The 17,758-nt window shown below is 37.6% G+C and overlaps 1 protein-coding gene and 1 long non-coding RNA gene across 4 annotated transcripts in view; one reads left to right on the top strand and one right to left on the bottom strand.

The window, feature by feature from the left end:
* Positions 1-10,206, top strand: part of LOC130684277 (uncharacterized) — a 61,815-nt gene extending 51,609 nt beyond the window's left edge. For both annotated transcript variants that reach the window (XR_008998479.1, XR_008998480.1), the window contains exon 3: positions 10,145-10,206. This is a non-coding gene — a long non-coding RNA (uncharacterized LOC130684277). The remainder of the gene's footprint in view (positions 1-10,144) is intronic.
* Positions 1-17,758, bottom strand: part of GRM3 (glutamate metabotropic receptor 3) — a 221,034-nt gene that overhangs the window by 180,610 nt on the left and 22,666 nt on the right. The window lies entirely within an intron of this gene.

The raw sequence follows: 17,758 nt of genomic DNA, 5'->3' as shown, positions 1-17,758 counted from the left end.
AAAAATGCTTTGAGGAAACAGTGTATGTCATACCCACTGTCTTTGCTGCTTCAACTGGTACTAGAAGAAATCTTCAGATAATTCAATAAATCTTAAGCCACTTTCTCTTTTGTTTACTGCAGTTTATTAATTGAGGCTAGAAGATATGCTGCAAGTATAAGCAACTCGAGGTGTTTTAAATAATGAAGAATTGAACATAATTATAACTTTGAAAATAAAAGAAAACTCAAGTATTAAAATCTGAGTAAACGTATAGGAAATAAGTGGTAACATCTATGCTGTGCTAATCTAGTGCCAGGTACTGTAAACATTTCACTCATTTTATCTCCATACCACCTCTCTGATGCAGATTATCTTGTTATTGCCATTAACAGATGAGGAAATTGAGATATAAAGGAGTCTAATCAACTGCCCAATATCACAAAAATAGGAAGTGGCAGAGGTGGGATTTAAAACCTGCCTGTCAGAATTCTTAACTCTATTGTACAGAAATATAAATTTTCAGCAAAATCTCAACTTGAATTATTGAAGAATAGGATATTATTAATAATTTATTCTCTAATTAGGTTAAGCACCATTACCATATTTTTTACTTTAATAGTAGTTAGAAATTTTGCTAAAAGAAATCTGTCCACAATATATTTATCAGGTACTGCTAAGGAGAAAGAGTGGTAGCTGAAGGCAAATTTTTTAGGGCTTTTAAACAAAATTTTGAGAGAAATTATAGATGTGGGAGAAATACTAGCTGTTATAAGTTATGAACAGTTCAAGAATTAAAAAAGAATCAAAAGTATAAGAAATATAGACTGTTTGACATGTGATCATTAGCTAACTTATTCTGTAAGCATTTATTACATTCTATGCATTAAAAGAAAACTGTTACTGAATATTACCATGTGCCCGGTTACCATGTAGCATACTAGATAATTTTAGAAACATTATCACATTTAATATTCACAATAACCCTCTGTGGAATATATTAAATCCCATTTTCAGGTGGGGAAACTGTGGCTAGGTGGGCATTAATAATCTCTGCATTTTCGGAAAATAATGACCATGTAAATGGCAGACATGGACTTTGAGCCCAGGACTGAATGACTCTATAAGCAAGGCTACAGTGTTGTGGGTACTGATCCTGGCATTGGGGAGGGGGCATTGCTTTCCCAGGGAGGGGTAAGATATGGACTGCAAAGAGCTTTATGATATGGTAGAAAAGATAAGAAAACAACACATATAAATATAAGAGTAAAGAGATTGTGGCATATACTATACGTGAGATGTAATATATAGGTCTTCTAAGGAGGGAGAGATTATTTCCAATGATGATAATTAAATGAAATTTCTGAAAAAAAAGTGGCTAAGGTCTGAAGGTTTATAAGCCATAAACCATGGTGATGGGTTCACATGACAGCCGCTGCAGTATCATTTCTGTGTCTGAAGCAGAAATGGCTGCTTCCTCCTCTGAGCTCCTAAGTATTTACCTGAAGCTTTTTAAAATTGAAATAAAGTTGATACACAATATTATATTAGATTCAGATGTATGACACAGTGATTTGACAATTGTGTACATTACTAAACACTTGCTACCATCTGTCACCATACCAAGATATTACAATAGTATTGGCTATATTCCCTATGCTGTACTTTGATCCCTATGACTAATTTATTTTATAACTTGAAGCTTTGGCCTCTTTATCTCCTTCACTTATTTCACCCATCCTGCCACCCCCTGCCCCTATGGTAACCAACAGTCTGCTGTATTTGAGTCTGTTCTATATTGTTTGTGTTTTTTTAGATTTCATATATAACTGAAATCACATGGTATTTGTCTTCCTCTGACTTATTTCACTTAGCGTAAGACCCTCTAGGTCCATACATGTCACAAATGGCAAGATTTCATTTTTTTATGACTGAGTAATATTCCATTGTATATATGAAACACATCTTTCTTATCCATTCATCTATTGATGGACACTTTGGTTGCCTCCACATCTTGGCTATTGTAAATAATGTGGCAATAAACATAGGGGTGCATGTACCTTTTTACGTTAGTGATTCTGTTTTCTCCAGGTAAAAATCCCAGAAGTGGAATTGCTGGGTCTTAAGGTATTTCTATTTTTAGCTTTTTGAAAAACCTCTCTGCTGCTTTCCATAGTGGCTGCACCAGTTCACATTTCTACCAACAGTGTAGGAGGGTTCCTTTTTCTCCACATCTTCACCAACACTGGTTATTTCCTTTTTTTCTTCTGTATTAGCCATTCTGACTGGTGTGAGGTGTGGTTTTGATTTGTATTTCTCTCATAATGAGTGATGTCGAACATCTTTTCATGTGTCTGTGGGCCTATGTGAGCTTTTTTTAAAAAGTACCTATCACTTTCTATCTCATATTATGATTAAATATGCACATACTTTTTCTACGGCCTCCTTCAAGGCAGAGACTCTCATCACTCAGGTGGGTCCCCACTGGGTTTAGCATGATGCCTGTGACATCAGCAGGTGCTTTTCAAAACCCCTTCTTTCTTACTGTCATTGACATCATGCTTTCCTGGCTGTTTTCCCATCTTTTTGGGCTGTCCTCAGACTCCTTAGGCAAGAAAGTCATGCCTTCAGTGCTCCATCTCTTGTTATCTCCCTCTCACATGGAACCTGGAGTCCTCATGCAATCTCACACTTCAGTGATACCTCTCAAAATCTCAGGCTTTGATTCGGTTGGTGTAACTGCCTGGCATATATTTCCATCTGTGCATCCTTCAGGCTCTCTGATGTCAGTGACTCAAACTGAACTCACTGTCTTCCCCTGCCCCGATCTCCTGCTCATCCTACACATTCCGTCTCAGTGAATGCTGCGGCACGACCATCCGGGCACTCCTGTCACTTGGCCCCTTCCTCTCCTCCTGTCTCTGCTTACCTCTATGTACTCAGTCATCAAGTTCCTTCACAGTTGAGGAGATATTTCTTTAATCTCTTTGCTCCTGTAAATCTCATGACCATTGTCTGAGTTCAAACCCATAAATTCTCATCTAGATTATTTCAGAGCCTCACGACATCAGGTTTGCTCTCTTGTGATTCATTTTTCTTAGCTGCTGCCTGGGATGTTTTTTAGAAGGCAGATCTGAAAATGCCCACCCCCCCCTTAAAATTATGGCTCTTCAGTGCCCTGTAGGGTAAGAATTAAACCCTTCAGCATAGCAAATATGGACAAACGGCTTTTCTCTATTTTATCCCTTGCTTGACTCTGCTTTAAACCCAAGTCCTATCCATGTTGAATTGCCCTTCTCTGCTCTTTGGTACACTACCTGGAATATTGATTTTCCTCCTCTGTTTGGCCAACTCAGCCCTCAAAAATGAATTTGATAGTTATATTCTCCAGAAAGCCTTCATGACGATTCCCCTACTCTTGATCAGGTGTCCCTACTATGTCTGTCATCGCTCTTATCACACTGAAACCTAACTTTCTACTGAACTATGCTCTTTCCCTCACTTTCTGTGAGTATTTTGAGAGAAGGAAACTTGCTTTCTCTGTAGCATGATGACCGGCTCATTCTCTGTCACATGGCAAGAGCTCAATAAACAGTTGCTGAATGAATGAATAAAGAATGCTTGACAATTGACTAAAAATATAGTTGGAGAATAGAGAATTCAGCCCTTTTAATGTGAACAGTGAACTTGGTTCAGTTTTGGGGCACATTGCATGATTTTCTACTTCATGGCAATATGCCTTCAATTTCCTAATCTTCATCACTGCTCTAGCAGAATTCTCCCAAAACAAAAACTAATGTAAGTATAAACTAAAATGCAGTACAAAACCAAGGCTATTAAGCAGAACTACCCTTTAGTAGGCATTAACCTGAATCCAATGGCCATTACTTTCTTTGTAATTTATTTTATCTTATTGGGAACATCATCTTGCAACCCTGAACAAGCTTTGTCTTATTTAATATTACAATGGCATTCACTTAAAATAGAAATGCTATTGTATATGATTATGTCATGCATTAAATTTTAATTCCATTGTATTTTTGCTTTGCTGAAACACCAGATACTGATAAAGATGAGACAGCACAGGTATACAAGATATCCAAGATATCTGTATCTCATCATATCTATAGATACACGTGCATATCTATAAATACCTCATTTACCAGTATTGGAAGTCACAAAGAAGGAAAAATGTAACAGAACCAAAATATAATGCATATGTATGTAGGGATATAGATCTATAGATATGTGTACATTTATCTGTTGGCATTGTATTCTCTGCTCTGCAGATGTACTAGTTAAGTGTGAAAATTATTTAACTACTCAGAGTGGTTATTAAAAAATCCCATGTTGGGATTAATAAACTAACCACTGAAACTATGAACTCATTGGTGTGGGGTGTAAATGTGAGGCATTGTCATGATCTATATAGCTCACTTTGTCAGTATGTGTGATTCTTCACTTCCGATGCAGGCATGTGAATATTACACACCACCCACTTGCCACAAAAGCTCTTTTTCTCAGGACTACAACCTAAGATAATGCTTTTAAATGGGTTATTTATTCTTTGAAATGCAGGGCTGATTCTACATTTGGTTCACCTTTGTCAGTGTTTTCATGCTTATTGAAGTCAAGGGGCTGAAATACAAGAGTATGAAAATCAGATAGGGCTCAAGCCAGGGAAACCCCGAGATAAGATGTTACCCCAGCATTCAAATGCACGCCAAAGAATGTATAATATTTCTTCATATGTGAGGCATATGTGAGGTGTTGTGTCATTGCTCCATTCATTCATGCTTGTCAGCTGCTATTGGCATGAATTCCCTTCCTCCATCTATCCCTCAGCCAAAAAAACTTCTTTAAATTAAAAATGGAGCCATTAATAAATAATGTACACACACTAAAAATAGAGGTTATTCATTTCTAATTGATGCTAGGCCACATTAATGTCTTATTCTTTTTATTTGATTCCATTAAGGTAACAGTATGGAAAATATCCAGTGAAAAAAGAAATGTAAAAGAGATATAGTATCTTTTAATCTCAGATACTGATGGGATATTAGATTTAATCTGCATGGTCCATCTTCTTAGTTAGTGTGGAGATCCCCCCTGATAGGGTGAATTGTGGGTCCCATAACCTCTGCTAAAAGGCTTTCTGTAATGAGGAGTTTGCATTACCAATTTTGCTACAGCTTTAATTGTTGGAAGATACTGTGAGAAGAGAACTGGCCTGTATATTGTGTGGGTGTGTTATTCCTGCTATACAAATGCTATGATAATTGTACTGCCTGGAGATAGAGTTGCATGTTGAACCTGTGTTGTGGATTGGGCCGGAGAGTAGAAGGCGAGAGTCTAGGTAGAGAGGAGGGAGTGTTTAGTTTCTTCAGATCTGGGTAATAAGGGGAATAGTATATTAGTGCCTACTACATAAAGGCAGGCCTGGACTTAGAAATTGTTAGAATTCAAAGTGAGAGCCCTGAAAATTGTGTTTGCCCTTATTGGCTAATGTCTAGCTAATTCCTGAGAGCATGTGGAATGGGAGAGGGCTGGGAGCCCTGAGAACAGGCCAGCTGCATGGGCCCAGAACCTTGGGCTTCTTATTTACAAAGTTGTTAGACTCTCTGTGCTTGCTCATTCTTCCTCTGCAATCATTTAGTGTTTAATTAAAGTCTTGTTGAAAGATTTCATCTCTCTAAAGTACATGTAGGGTACTAAGGAAAAAGGATTTTTCTCAGTACTGTGTAGTAAAGTGGTATGCATTAAACTGGGAAGAGACCACCCCAAGCCCACAAATGGAGGCAGCTGGAAACAAGTAGTAAAGAATTTTGTGGGGAAGTGGAACTTAGGGGGATGAGGCGGTCTGCTCTGTTGTCTCACTATCCATAAATTCATCCACTTAGGACTAAATCTTGGAAGTTTGTATTTCATATTATTAAAGTAGGCCACATTGTCCCAAGATTGTTTTTTACAACTTCCCCATATGTTTTGTTCATTAATACTAATTCATCCTTCTGGACACATTCTGAATAAAGTTAATAGCAAATACACATGATGAGTCTCAAATATGTATGCCAATTATGATTTCTTCCTAAGTCTTTTCTTCCAAAATGACCATGGTTTCTTCAGCAATCCGCAGGCTTTGTGGTTCCCAGGTGCTCTGTCATCATGATTACTCATTTCTAGAATGCCATATGCCTTTCAAAATGTAGCAAACAGAACTGCTCAAAATATTAGCTCAGCAATGGGACATTGCAGGGCATGATGGTACCCTGCTTTCCTTGTTCCCACACTCAATTTCCATTAGTGAGGCCCAATTTTTGAAAAATGTTGATTAAAAAATATATTGTGATCATCATACTCTGTGAGCAAAGAGAAGGAAACCAACATTTCCACTGAATATGTTTTGTTTTAAATGTATGACTTTGAGTAAATAAACTCAAAAAAAATGTGTACCAGTTGGCCTGTTCCAGCCACCAAAATAGTTTGATTCCTATTTTTAGGTAATATTGTCTTTCTTAGCAAAAAAAGTCAGTTGAATAATTAGATATGAACTTCTCTGGGCAGATCTTATGAGGAAATAGGCAGTAAAGTATGAGCCATGGGAAAGACAACTGAGGGAGAAGATCCAGTTTGTATGGGGTGCTTCTGGAGGGGAGGGGGAGGGGGAAGGAGGGAGGGAGGGGCAGGAACAGAGAGCGGGCAGCTGGAGCCAGCACCATTCCTTCCCTCCATTTTCTTCCTAGACTGTTGTAAACAATGACATATCTCTCTTTTTAAAAACATTGGCTGTTCTGTGAGTCTAGTATAGTTGCCCATGTGGGCGACGTAGGATTTGGCCGAGTGTCTGTCTCTTTCCCCCCTTCCCCAGTTCCTCTGGATAGCTCAGTGTGATCATCCAACACTGGGATCATGTTTTTGGTGATATTCAACTTGCAGATAACTAAATGTCTTAGGCCTTTTTCATGGCAAATGCTAGCAAAGAAGTTCCTTCATTCTGTATTTTTCAAACCTATATATTTTTTTAAGGCACAGTGCTTTATGTTTAACCAAAAGGTTTATGTGTATGCTTGTTTATTCTATAAGCTATGTTACATAATGGCTTACCACAATCTTTTAGAATCCAAATTAGTTAATTTATCGAAGCGTATCTCCTTCCACAAACTGATAACATCTGTAGATATTGTACGCCTCTCATCTATGTATTTATCATCTTGATCATATAAAATGGTCAGCTAAGAGAGTAGAGTCCCATAGCAAATCACTACAGAGAGTGAGTGTATCAAGGGTTATAAAGCATGAATCAACATGATGTGGGCCATTTATCCAGCCATTAATATGTACTTACAGCCTATTATTCTCTAGTCTACAGTGTTCTATCTTGCCTGTGGTGATAATAAATGACTTCCAAATGCCACATGAAATAAAAAACTATTGTTTATCATGGAATTTCAGAGAAAAGAGTTTAGCAATCATGTACCATATTCTCACCTTGGACAAAATATTGATCTACTAACTACATTTTACATTTTAACTATATTTGCCTTATACTCCAAATATTCTGACTTGAGAGCTCCATATAATCATCTAATGGATCAAAAGCTCTTTAAAGGCCTATTCTGGAAACATGTTGAGATCGCTACATAAAGTTTTCATAACACATCTCTGTAGATCCTTGCTGGAAAAGTGGATAAGTATTTGTCTATTTCCAGATTTTTCTCTCCTCTTCTAATTGCTATGATTTCTCAGAGATGATGTTCAAACTGTCACTATTGTATTTATAAACTCCTCCGAAACAGTAAAATTTCTTGAGCTTAGAGTGTGAAATCATTTAACCTAGGGTCTTCCTTAAAATATTCTTAGCTGTCCTGGATTCCCCCTTCAGTCCTATGCTGTCCTTCCAACGTGATGATTTGCTGTGACAGAGAGAGAAAAGCAAAGTTTAACATGGCTTTCTCTGCTTGGTGGAATGGGGATAGCCCATTCTTCTTGTTTGAAGCATAACTTTAAAAATTCTTTTCATCTTCCTTAACATTATTCATAAGCTGGAGTTATTGCTTCTGCACTCCTGACAGTTCTCTTAAAGGTTTGTGCCATTCATTCCTTTGTATTCTATTGGCAGTTGTGTGCTCCTTCTGCCTTTTGTACATGGCTTCTAGCCTGCTTCTTTTCCTGTTTATAAAAGAATCTTTATAGAAGAAAACTTGAAAACCAGACACCAGTAAAGAATAAAATAAAAAATAAAAATCAACTGAAATTTCACCATTTAGTAATAATTATTATTCACATTTTAACATACATCATTATGTATATATATTTTTTAGTTAGAACCGTATTCATAGTCATATTCATATTTTTATCCTGCTTTCTTAATTAATAAGAATATTTCAGTAGCATGCAGTATTTATATACAACTTAATTTTAACTTTTTCAAAATATTTTATTATATATATTAGAATATAGTTAGCAGTCTCCTTTTTTGGGAAATGTAGATTTGTAATATATTTTGCTCTTAAAAATAAAATTGTGTTGAATATTCTTATGCTTTAAAAATCTCACAATATCAGACAGTTCCCTACCCTGTGACAATAATTTATTTCAGTGACTCTTATTTTTTCTTAGGTGAATATTTAAAATTATACAGTCATAATTTAATTTTAGAGTTTCTCATCCCTTGTGAGCCATTTTTTTTTCATCTAAGAGGAAGTGCTATTTCTCTGAAACTTTGGAAGTACTCTTTCCTAGATTAGAGCTTATTTATCTAGATAGATGATATATTTATCTCCTCCAAAGCCACCCATCAGTTTTCTGGTCAGTTCTTCCTTCTCATCTAGACTTAAAATTACAGAATAGTGAAGTGTTAGAGTTGATAAATTTTGTTTTATGGTGCCCTTGTTTTCAGATGAATGTATGATTTTTCTGTGGTCTTCTAACAGGGCAAATTAAAAGCAGACATGTCTTGTGTAGGTTTGGTGACAAAACATGTTTGACCTCAGCAGAAGGCTGATGGGGCAAGAAAGACACCGGGAACTAGAAAGCATGGTTTGGTCAAGCGAGGAGAATAGAGTCTCCAGAAAATGCTAAGGAGAGTAATGCTATGATTATGATTGGTTTCAGTTTTGAGCAGGTCATGGGCTTGAAGCTAGAAACCTAGGGTTCCAGGAATACTCCTCCCAGAGATAGAATTTTACAAGGTATCAAGGGCCAAATGGATTAGTGCTTAAACTAGGAATCTTGTCCCAATCAGGGCCTTTAGCAGTAATAAGAAATTAAGTGGAAGTCAAGTCATCTAAATGGGAAACTGCAGACTGGGTGAGGTAGACTCAGAGATGCAAGCAGATACCTAGGGCTCCCAGCTGTTACATCAACACTGGGCATAGGGCTGCTGGTGGGTTTGAATTCAATATATGTGATCTGTCCCAAACAAGATTAATTTAAGGACTGTACAAGGCTGAGAATGCAGGTTGAAGGTTTTCATGCCTATTGGTTTCAAGACTAAACTGGAGAAAAGGCAGGAATAATGAAAATCAAAGTATGGCTCTATTATTCTGATTTTGACCAAAGAGATTTCCAGCAGAGTAAAAGATGGCCAGATATTGTCTTTGTCATTATTTTACCTCACCTCTGTACAAGGATCTTTAGAAAAGCTTTGTTCATACATGTCATCTAAATATGTGGCCTACATTATTGCCCAATGCCCAGTAGCATCTGCCTGTTTTGTTCTACACTTATCCAAGTAAATTTTGCTATCTTCCACTGTTATGTCTGTGATTTTAAGTAATTGTCTGCATCTTGTGAAAACTGAAGTTAGTATCTAACCCATTGTAACTTTTTCTAACAAGGTGTATCTTTATTTTACATATTTTCATCATTAGTTACCCCACTGAAATTAGAAAATACCTATGAGATTGTATCTGTCACAAAACAAAATTTACTATGTTTATTTGATTTATTCTCTCTCTTGAGGATGTATTTTTTACATAGCCTGTTTTTTGTGGAGAATTACTTAGTATTCCTCCTGATATTCATTTTTCTGTTATTACCTATGTTGGTTCTATGGTGTTCGGTTGTATACTTTTATTGGGATATTTTTCTCCTCTTTAGATTCTAATCTAAAATCCTCTTAATTGGATCTGCAATTCTTCTAACAGACATTTTATTTTTCCAGGTCCTTGTGAGATGTACTTTATCCCTTGCCAGAAGCTACATCAGATACTTTGGTAATCTTTGCTGAATGTCTTGGCTTGGAATCATATAAACATATTGATGAAATTCATGTAGCTTCTGCTGAGAGCTTTAGCTTGAAAAAAAAGCTTAAGGCATAAGAGTTTGTATTTTTCCCTAATGGGACAGCTCAGTGCCTGATGCAGTTTCTCCCTGCTTTTGATATTTGAGACCTTATTTATTGTTGCTTCTGCTCCTTGTATTTTTTCCCATGATTGAAATAATTAATAGAATGAAGATAGTTTTAAATTGAAGAGAATTTAAATCTCATTATTTTAAAAAGTCTATATTGCTTCTTTAGTCCTTCAATATATTTCAGAGGAAAATAGTCTGACACATCTATATATCTGTGGGAGAATTTAATGGAAATTCTATACATCCTTTAGCAAGAATAATCTTGGTTTCCTCATGTTTTCTTTAGATTTATGTCTCTACTCAGAAAATGGGGAACCTACTTGACTAGAAATCAGTATAATCATTTTTCTTTTTAGAGTAAAATTTTTTGGGCCAATGGCTTTGGAACATTGATTACAATATTCCATCTTCATTCCTAACTTGAATTCAAGCCCACTGGGATATGTTAAGCCCAATTCTGGCTGTTATTAGCACTGCTTTTCTAGAGCCCCTGGGTGGTATTAGCTCTCACTGCACTTGGATTTGGTTTTCTGGTTCTCAGCCTAGAATTACTTGAGTTTTACCTTCTGGTTGTCTTGAGGCTGCTAAGTCAGATACAGAACATTCTGGAATCAGGTATGTGGTGTTTTCCTTAAAGGCTTATAACTAAGCATGGCTTTACCACTTCTGGTCTGCTATGGAGTATGGTTTAGTTCTATAAATTCTGCTTGAAGAACTTACTATCTTTCCAGAAAAGACTACAGATAACCTGTTGAGCAGATATTGGACTACCTTGAATATAATTGTGGTTCTCCAAGAAGCATTGACGATGAAGTATGTCATCAAAACAGAGATGCACACTGAGATTTTAGGAAATATTATAGTAGCTAATATTATGCTAGTTCATATAAAGATACAAGATAAGCAATATGTTGCCCTAAGTGAGCTTATAATCTATTCATATTCACACTAGTTTCTGGGCAATGGTATGGGAGTCTCATTACTAAGAAGGCTCCCTAAAGTAGGTAATGCCTGAATTCAGTCTTAATAAATGACAATAGTCAGTCACAGGTGGCAGGAAATTCTGTTCAGCAAGTGTAGCTTGAGAAAAAGTCTTGGGGTCAAGAAACAACACAGTATACAGGAAGTAAGAAGCAATTTTATGTTTTTAGAAAGTGCTCTATGAAAAAAAAGTGATGAAAACTGAAGTTGCAGATGTACTCAGGGTTTGAATCACTGAGAATCTTGTAAGCTATGTAAAGAAACTTTGATGTGTGGGTGATGGGAGCCATCTTTTATATTGTCAGTAGGTGAAGTGACGTTGACAGATTTATAGCTTTAGCTGATTTTCCGAAGGTTGTGAGGATATTGGCTATAGTGGTTTTTAAAATGTATTTGCAAATTCTTTGGTACTCTTTCTTTCAAAAGTTAGAATCCAATTACCCTCCCCTTGAATGTGGGCTAGACTTAATGTCTCACTTTTAGCAAATAGAATAAAGTAGAAATAATGGCATGCCGCTTCAGAGACTAGGTCAGAAGAGTCAAGACAGCTGCTTCTTAGCTCTCTTTCTTGGATCACTGGCTCTTGGGGAGAGAGCTGCCCTGCTGTGAAGACACTCAGAAAGCCTTGCGGAGAGGCCCATGTGGCAAGGAATTCAGGCTTTCTGTCAGCAGCCATGTGAGGAAACCATTTTGGAAGTAGATCTTCCAGGCCTGGTTACACCTCCAGATGATTGTAGAGATAGTGAACAGCTTGACTGCAACCTCTGGAGAGACCCTGAGCCAGAACCACTCTGTGGAGCTTCTCCTGAATTCCTCTCCTTCAGAACTGTAAGATAATAAGAGTTTGTTTTGCTAAGAGGCTGTATCTTGATGTAACTTGTTATGCAGTAAAAGATTGTTAATATACTGTCTTTTGAGGGGAGCAGGGCTTCAATGCAGGCAGACAAGTTAGGAGGCTGTTGTAGTTGACTAGTTTAGAAATAATAAGTCTAGTTTAGGGGAGGTACAGATGGGTAGGAGGGAATAGATATAAAAATATTAGGTGTTATAAATCTCTTGCACTTGAAGATGATGAAATGTGCAGACAGAGGGAAGAGGCAAGGTTGATTCACATATTTCTGGCTGAGGTGACGGGTGGATGGTGGTGCAGAGACACAGAGAAGGAACATATTTTTGGAAAGATAATAGATTCACTTTTGGACACTGAATTCTAAGTATCTGTGAGACATGTATGTGGAATGTCCAGAATAGATCTATCAATGAGAGATAAGGAGTTAGGAATCGTCAGCATAGTGGAGGTAGTTGAAATGAGAAACATGAATATGATCATTCAAAAAAGGTGTGTAGAATGAGAAAAGTGGCCACCTGAGGAAGCAATCTGGAAGCAGTTGGCTTATAAAGGACATTGTGGGAAGGTATAAAGAAAGCAGAAGAGGTGGTCGGAGAAACTAGGAAAGGTGACGTTTTAGTTTGAGACATTAGATAGGAAACCTCATTCTCTGACACTGGGGAGAAGAATGCAAGAATGGGTGTGCATTTTAGGTAGGTTCTGAAATAGGTGGACTATTGAGAGGAATCATTCTTGATGGTGGGGGTTTTCCAGATCTCCTGCTACATGTTTGGTGATAACAGTTGAGTAGGGAGGACAAGCTCAAGAGCTGTAGGGAGAAAATAAAGAACAAGGTGAGCAAGGACAATTAATGCATAGATTGTGCTGAGTACTCAGCTGAGCTTTAGAAACTGTGTCTTTGAAGTGACACCAGTAGAGAAATATGACAATATATATAACTGGGGATTCTTCTGTTTCACTTCAGCTGGAGCCCCAAAGCTGATAACAATACCATGGGCAACAACTAAGTTATGCAAAACATGCTGAAAGATTGTGAAATTGGTTTTGTAACCCTTAATTCATCACCTCTTATGAATGTAATAGAGAAGTCAATATAGATCTAAGAGATGTTGAAGCAAAGGTACTCTTTAGAGAGGGTTGTTGGTTTTCCGTATGTTCACCACTCTAAGCACACCCATAGAGAGAAGTAGGCGCTTCTTCACATTTTAAGCCAAATGAGAGTAAGGCATTTGAGACCTGTAAAGCTTGACCTGAGTCCCCTAGAGTTTAGGGGGTATAGATAAAAGTTAAGGGCCTTGTTGCAGCTGGCAGAACAGTAAGACAACGGGATGCTTTGGGAGCTGGTTGTGTTTCCACTATTGATAGGGTATGGTCTGTTTCCCATTTACCAGGTGTGTTCCTCAACAAGGGAGCCAGCCCATGATCTCCTTAAAAGGAAGCCTGTCTACATCTAAGAAGCTGCAGGTGTCCCCAGTGAGAAGTCAGGCGGGTACAGGTTAGCAAGAGATCAGTCTTCCCTGGAAAGTGCCTGGGTGTGCCTAAGTCACCTTTGTGTGTATGTTACGCACAAAAGAAACTGATGCCAAATAACAAATGTGCCTGCCAAGGTAGACTTTTACTGCTTATTTATCTTTCTTCCCTATATTCCCTACCTCAGCCCATTTGTGGAGGGGCCAAGGCAGCATCTATGGAATAGGAGAGAAAGCAGAGTAGGAAAAGAAAAGGTGTGAACTGCAATTCCTCCTCCAGTGCAGGCCTCCTAGGTGTCAACAGTCTTGAGCTAGAGGGTGGGAGAAGTTTTATATTTGCCTAATTGACTTCTGACTGGACTGGACAGAATGCTCTTTAAAATGCACTTGATATCTTATTATCTAAGATTGATTATAAAATCTATGCAACCTGGCTAAGATTTTATCCAGGGGTAGGAAAAAGCAAACAAAACGACAACAATAATGATGACAATCAGCTTCTCTCTATTTAAATCAAACTTTGGTAATAAAAAATAGTGTTGGCTGGTTGATTATTTTCCAGTGGTCCTACATTGCCAGGACATCAACTGGGGCCTTTTTTGTAGTGAGATCAGTAAATAGATGAGGATATAAGAGAGGGGAGGATTCAGTTATGAGAATGGTGATGATTAACCTTAAAATTCAGATTGAGTAAAGAAGGAAACTAGGTAGGGAGAAGGCAGGGCTGATAAACTGGCAGAAGTGGATTGAGGGTTGGGATTTTCAGGAAGTTGGTAAGTGAGGGAAGAAAAACATACCACCCTACAACATGCCTCTTGGGCATACTGAGTATTTTGAGTTGGTTATTTTTAAGAAATAGCAAGACACAAAAGAAGCTCTGAAACCTGAGTAGAAATTACCCGTTTGAAAGGGACATTAATGTTTATGTAATTTGCACCATTTGCAGGGGTATCTCCCTCTCTGTGCCAGGAAGAAAAAGATAATTAAATCTCTAGAAACTCTTATCAATGGACAAGGCAAGGGACTTAGATGTGCATAACAACCATACCCTTGTTTACTAAGATATACTGGCAACCTCCCATCTGTAACTGGCCTCCAAAGCCCTAAAACATCTTTTATCATCTGTAACTGGAGATGGTATTTAAGGGAATGGTTTGGGCCATTTCAGGGAGTTTCTCGGTTTTCCTGGGGCTTTACCATGCATAGAGGAAATATACATGTTGTTAAACTTCTATTTGTTTTTCTCCTGTTTAATCTGTCTTTTTATTATGGGGGGTGGTTTTAGCCAAAAATCTACAAGGGGAGAAGAAAAATTATTTTTCCTCCTTTACAATAAGCAATTGACATGGGAACCAAAAAGTGATAAAGTTTAAAGAATTGGACATTGTAGTCAGACACCTCTAGATTAAAGTACTTTTCCAGTGTTGACACATCCTAAGTGTTCTCAAACAGCCTGAATAATTCAGTTAATTTCAGCAGATATTACTGAGTATGTGGTAAGCTGGAGTCTATTCTCAAATGACTTGTGAGAGCATAGAGGGGAGCAAGAAGGAAACTCTGAATTTTACTTTAAAAAATTATTATGGACATAGAATTGAGTAAAACAACATGATAGAGAGCTATTTAATAATAATTATGCACTGTGTGCTAGATAGTGTGCTAATTTCAGGTGGTAAAAAGATGAAAGAGAAGAGCTATTTACCCTGGAGTACTGGAAATCTGGTGACAGAATTAGATTACATGATTACAAAACAGTGAAGTAAATGCAACTAAAAATGGTTGCAGAAATGTGGAAGGGAGCATGTAGGAAGCTGAGGGAGTAAAAAAATAAACTTACATGGATTGAGTGACATGGGATCTAAGTCTTAAAGGATGAGTGGTTCTTATATCTTTTGCTTGTTTTTTGTCAAGGAATAAAAAAAAAGGAAAGATTTCATATTTCAGTCTGAGTTTGAACATATTTCATGAAGGCTGCATTTGACATAAACCTTGAAGGAAGAGTAGGAGGTTTCAGAGTGAAACTCCTCTGGGAAGTAATGGGAAGGTTGATACTTTGTCTTGAACATACTACAAGCAATGTCTAGAGGTCAGGGAAACACAGGCTATCTTCTGAGAATGGAGAGCTGTTCAGCACTTAAGGAAATTAGGTGAGCCTGGAAATATAAGTTAGGACCACCCAGTGACGGAGTTTGAAAGCCTGACAAATTCAGTAGGAAATTGGGAGCCACTTGAAATTTTAAGAAGGGGAAAAGCCATACTTGTAATGGAAACTTAGGAAGACATATTTGAAAGATGGATGTAGGATGATTAGGGTGGGAAAATCTGAAGGGAATCAGGCAAGTTAGAGGCTGTAGTGATTTGCTACTTAGGAGGAAATAAAATCCTGAAGCAGGATAGTGAATGAGGAGAAGAAAAAGAGGAGTGGATTCAAGAGGTCATTTGGAAATAGAACCAACTGGATTTTAACTCAAGATGCAGGGACAGAAATCATTCTGGGTTTCCATGGCTGTATAACTGGACATAGGAGAATTTTATTAAAAGACATAGGAAAGTCATGAGGAGAGCTGGTTGATGAGGTAGGATATGTTGAATTTGAGGGGCTAGCTGTATATCCTGAAGGTCACTTAACAGACATTTGGAAATGTGAATCTGAAGTTTGGGAGAAAGATTAAAGGTAGAGTGCCAGAGTTAACTGCTTAGAAGTTGATAGTTGCAGCCACACTAATAGAAAAGATTTCTTCTGCCTGAGTGAGTTTATTAGAAGTTCTTTACCCTATTTGAGGTATGAAATCCTTGGAAAATATGATGAAAGCGCTATATCTCCTTGCCAGAAAAATGTGCAAACATCTCGATACAAAATTTTGTAGACCTTAGTTTAAGATTTCTTGGTATCAAAAGAGAGCTGAGGAAAGAAATTTTTAAAATACTTACGTGAAAGGGACCAGATAAGGAAACGATGACATAGCAATAAAAAACAAACCAGGGTGGTGAGGATATTTTTAAAGATGCTTTAAAGTAGTCACTGCTGTAGTGTTTCAAGAGTCTTAATTCTGAGGAGAAGTTGGATGTGGTGCTTGTTGGAACAGGAGTTCAATTGTTGATCTGGAACTAGGAAGAAATCATTCAATATAGTAGTGGGGACAGAAGCCAAATTGCAGTTAAAAAGTAAATGGACTGTGACACTAAGTGGAAATAATAAATGGAGAGGCTAAGTATACTCTGTTTTTATATTAAGTGTGATCATAAAGGTAAAATAAGAGCAGTGACTTGAAGGAATATACAATTTCAGGAAAAACCATCAATATAATTTTTAAATATTGGACATGTTTTTACAGAAGAGAAGGAATCAATCTTGGTGGAAAAGATACAAGAAAGAATGGATAGTCATTAGGAAATGTCAATGATTGCTATTTAAATTTTTTCCTTTGCAATGTTACTACTAGCTATGGTTATATTTTTGAAAGATGTATTAATGATCACATCACACTGCTGACAGTAACTCACGGCGAAGTCTTACAAGGATCTACTCATGGGGCACAAAGAAGCACTGAAAAACACAATTGTGTGGAGAAGAGTAGCCAAGTGTGAAGGATTGCTCACTCTAGATCTGGCAGACATGTTCCTGCAAAGGGACATGTAATCGTGGACAGTGCTGAGAGGAGGCACTCTCAGCGGTGGGAGCCACCCGTTGAGTCTCAGTGTTCTTGGTTGTCAATACTTCCTTGGTTTGTAATGTCACATTTTTCAACCTTGACTGTCCATTAGAATCATGCAGGGAGGCTTAAAAATTACTGAAGCCTGGGTCCCAAACCCCAGTGATGCTGATATAATCGGTCTGGGGTGGGGTGTGAGGACCAAGAGTTTTAAAGGTGATGCTAATGTGCAGCTGTCACAAAAAACCACAACTTTGGTATGTTCAGTTTGGACATCAGTTTCTCTGCTGGTGACAACATCTTCCATCTAGGTATTTTCCAGAAGTTGCCTGACAAAAGTAAGGATGCTAGCCAAAGTCTTGAGAGCTTAAGAAGACTATGGAGAAATACTCATTCCCTTGGGGTAGTAAGGCTGGAGCTTTTCCCGAATGTCTCCTTTTACCCAGTTTAACCAAGACTTTGCTCCTGCA

The sequence above is a fragment of the Manis pentadactyla genome, chromosome 7 (genome assembly GCF_030020395.1).
Source record: "Manis pentadactyla isolate mManPen7 chromosome 7, mManPen7.hap1, whole genome shotgun sequence".
NCBI classification, from domain to species: domain Eukaryota; kingdom Metazoa; phylum Chordata; class Mammalia; order Pholidota; family Manidae; genus Manis; species Manis pentadactyla.
Note: the sequence above shows the minus strand (reverse complement) of the source record. Positions and strands in the feature narration are given on the sequence as shown.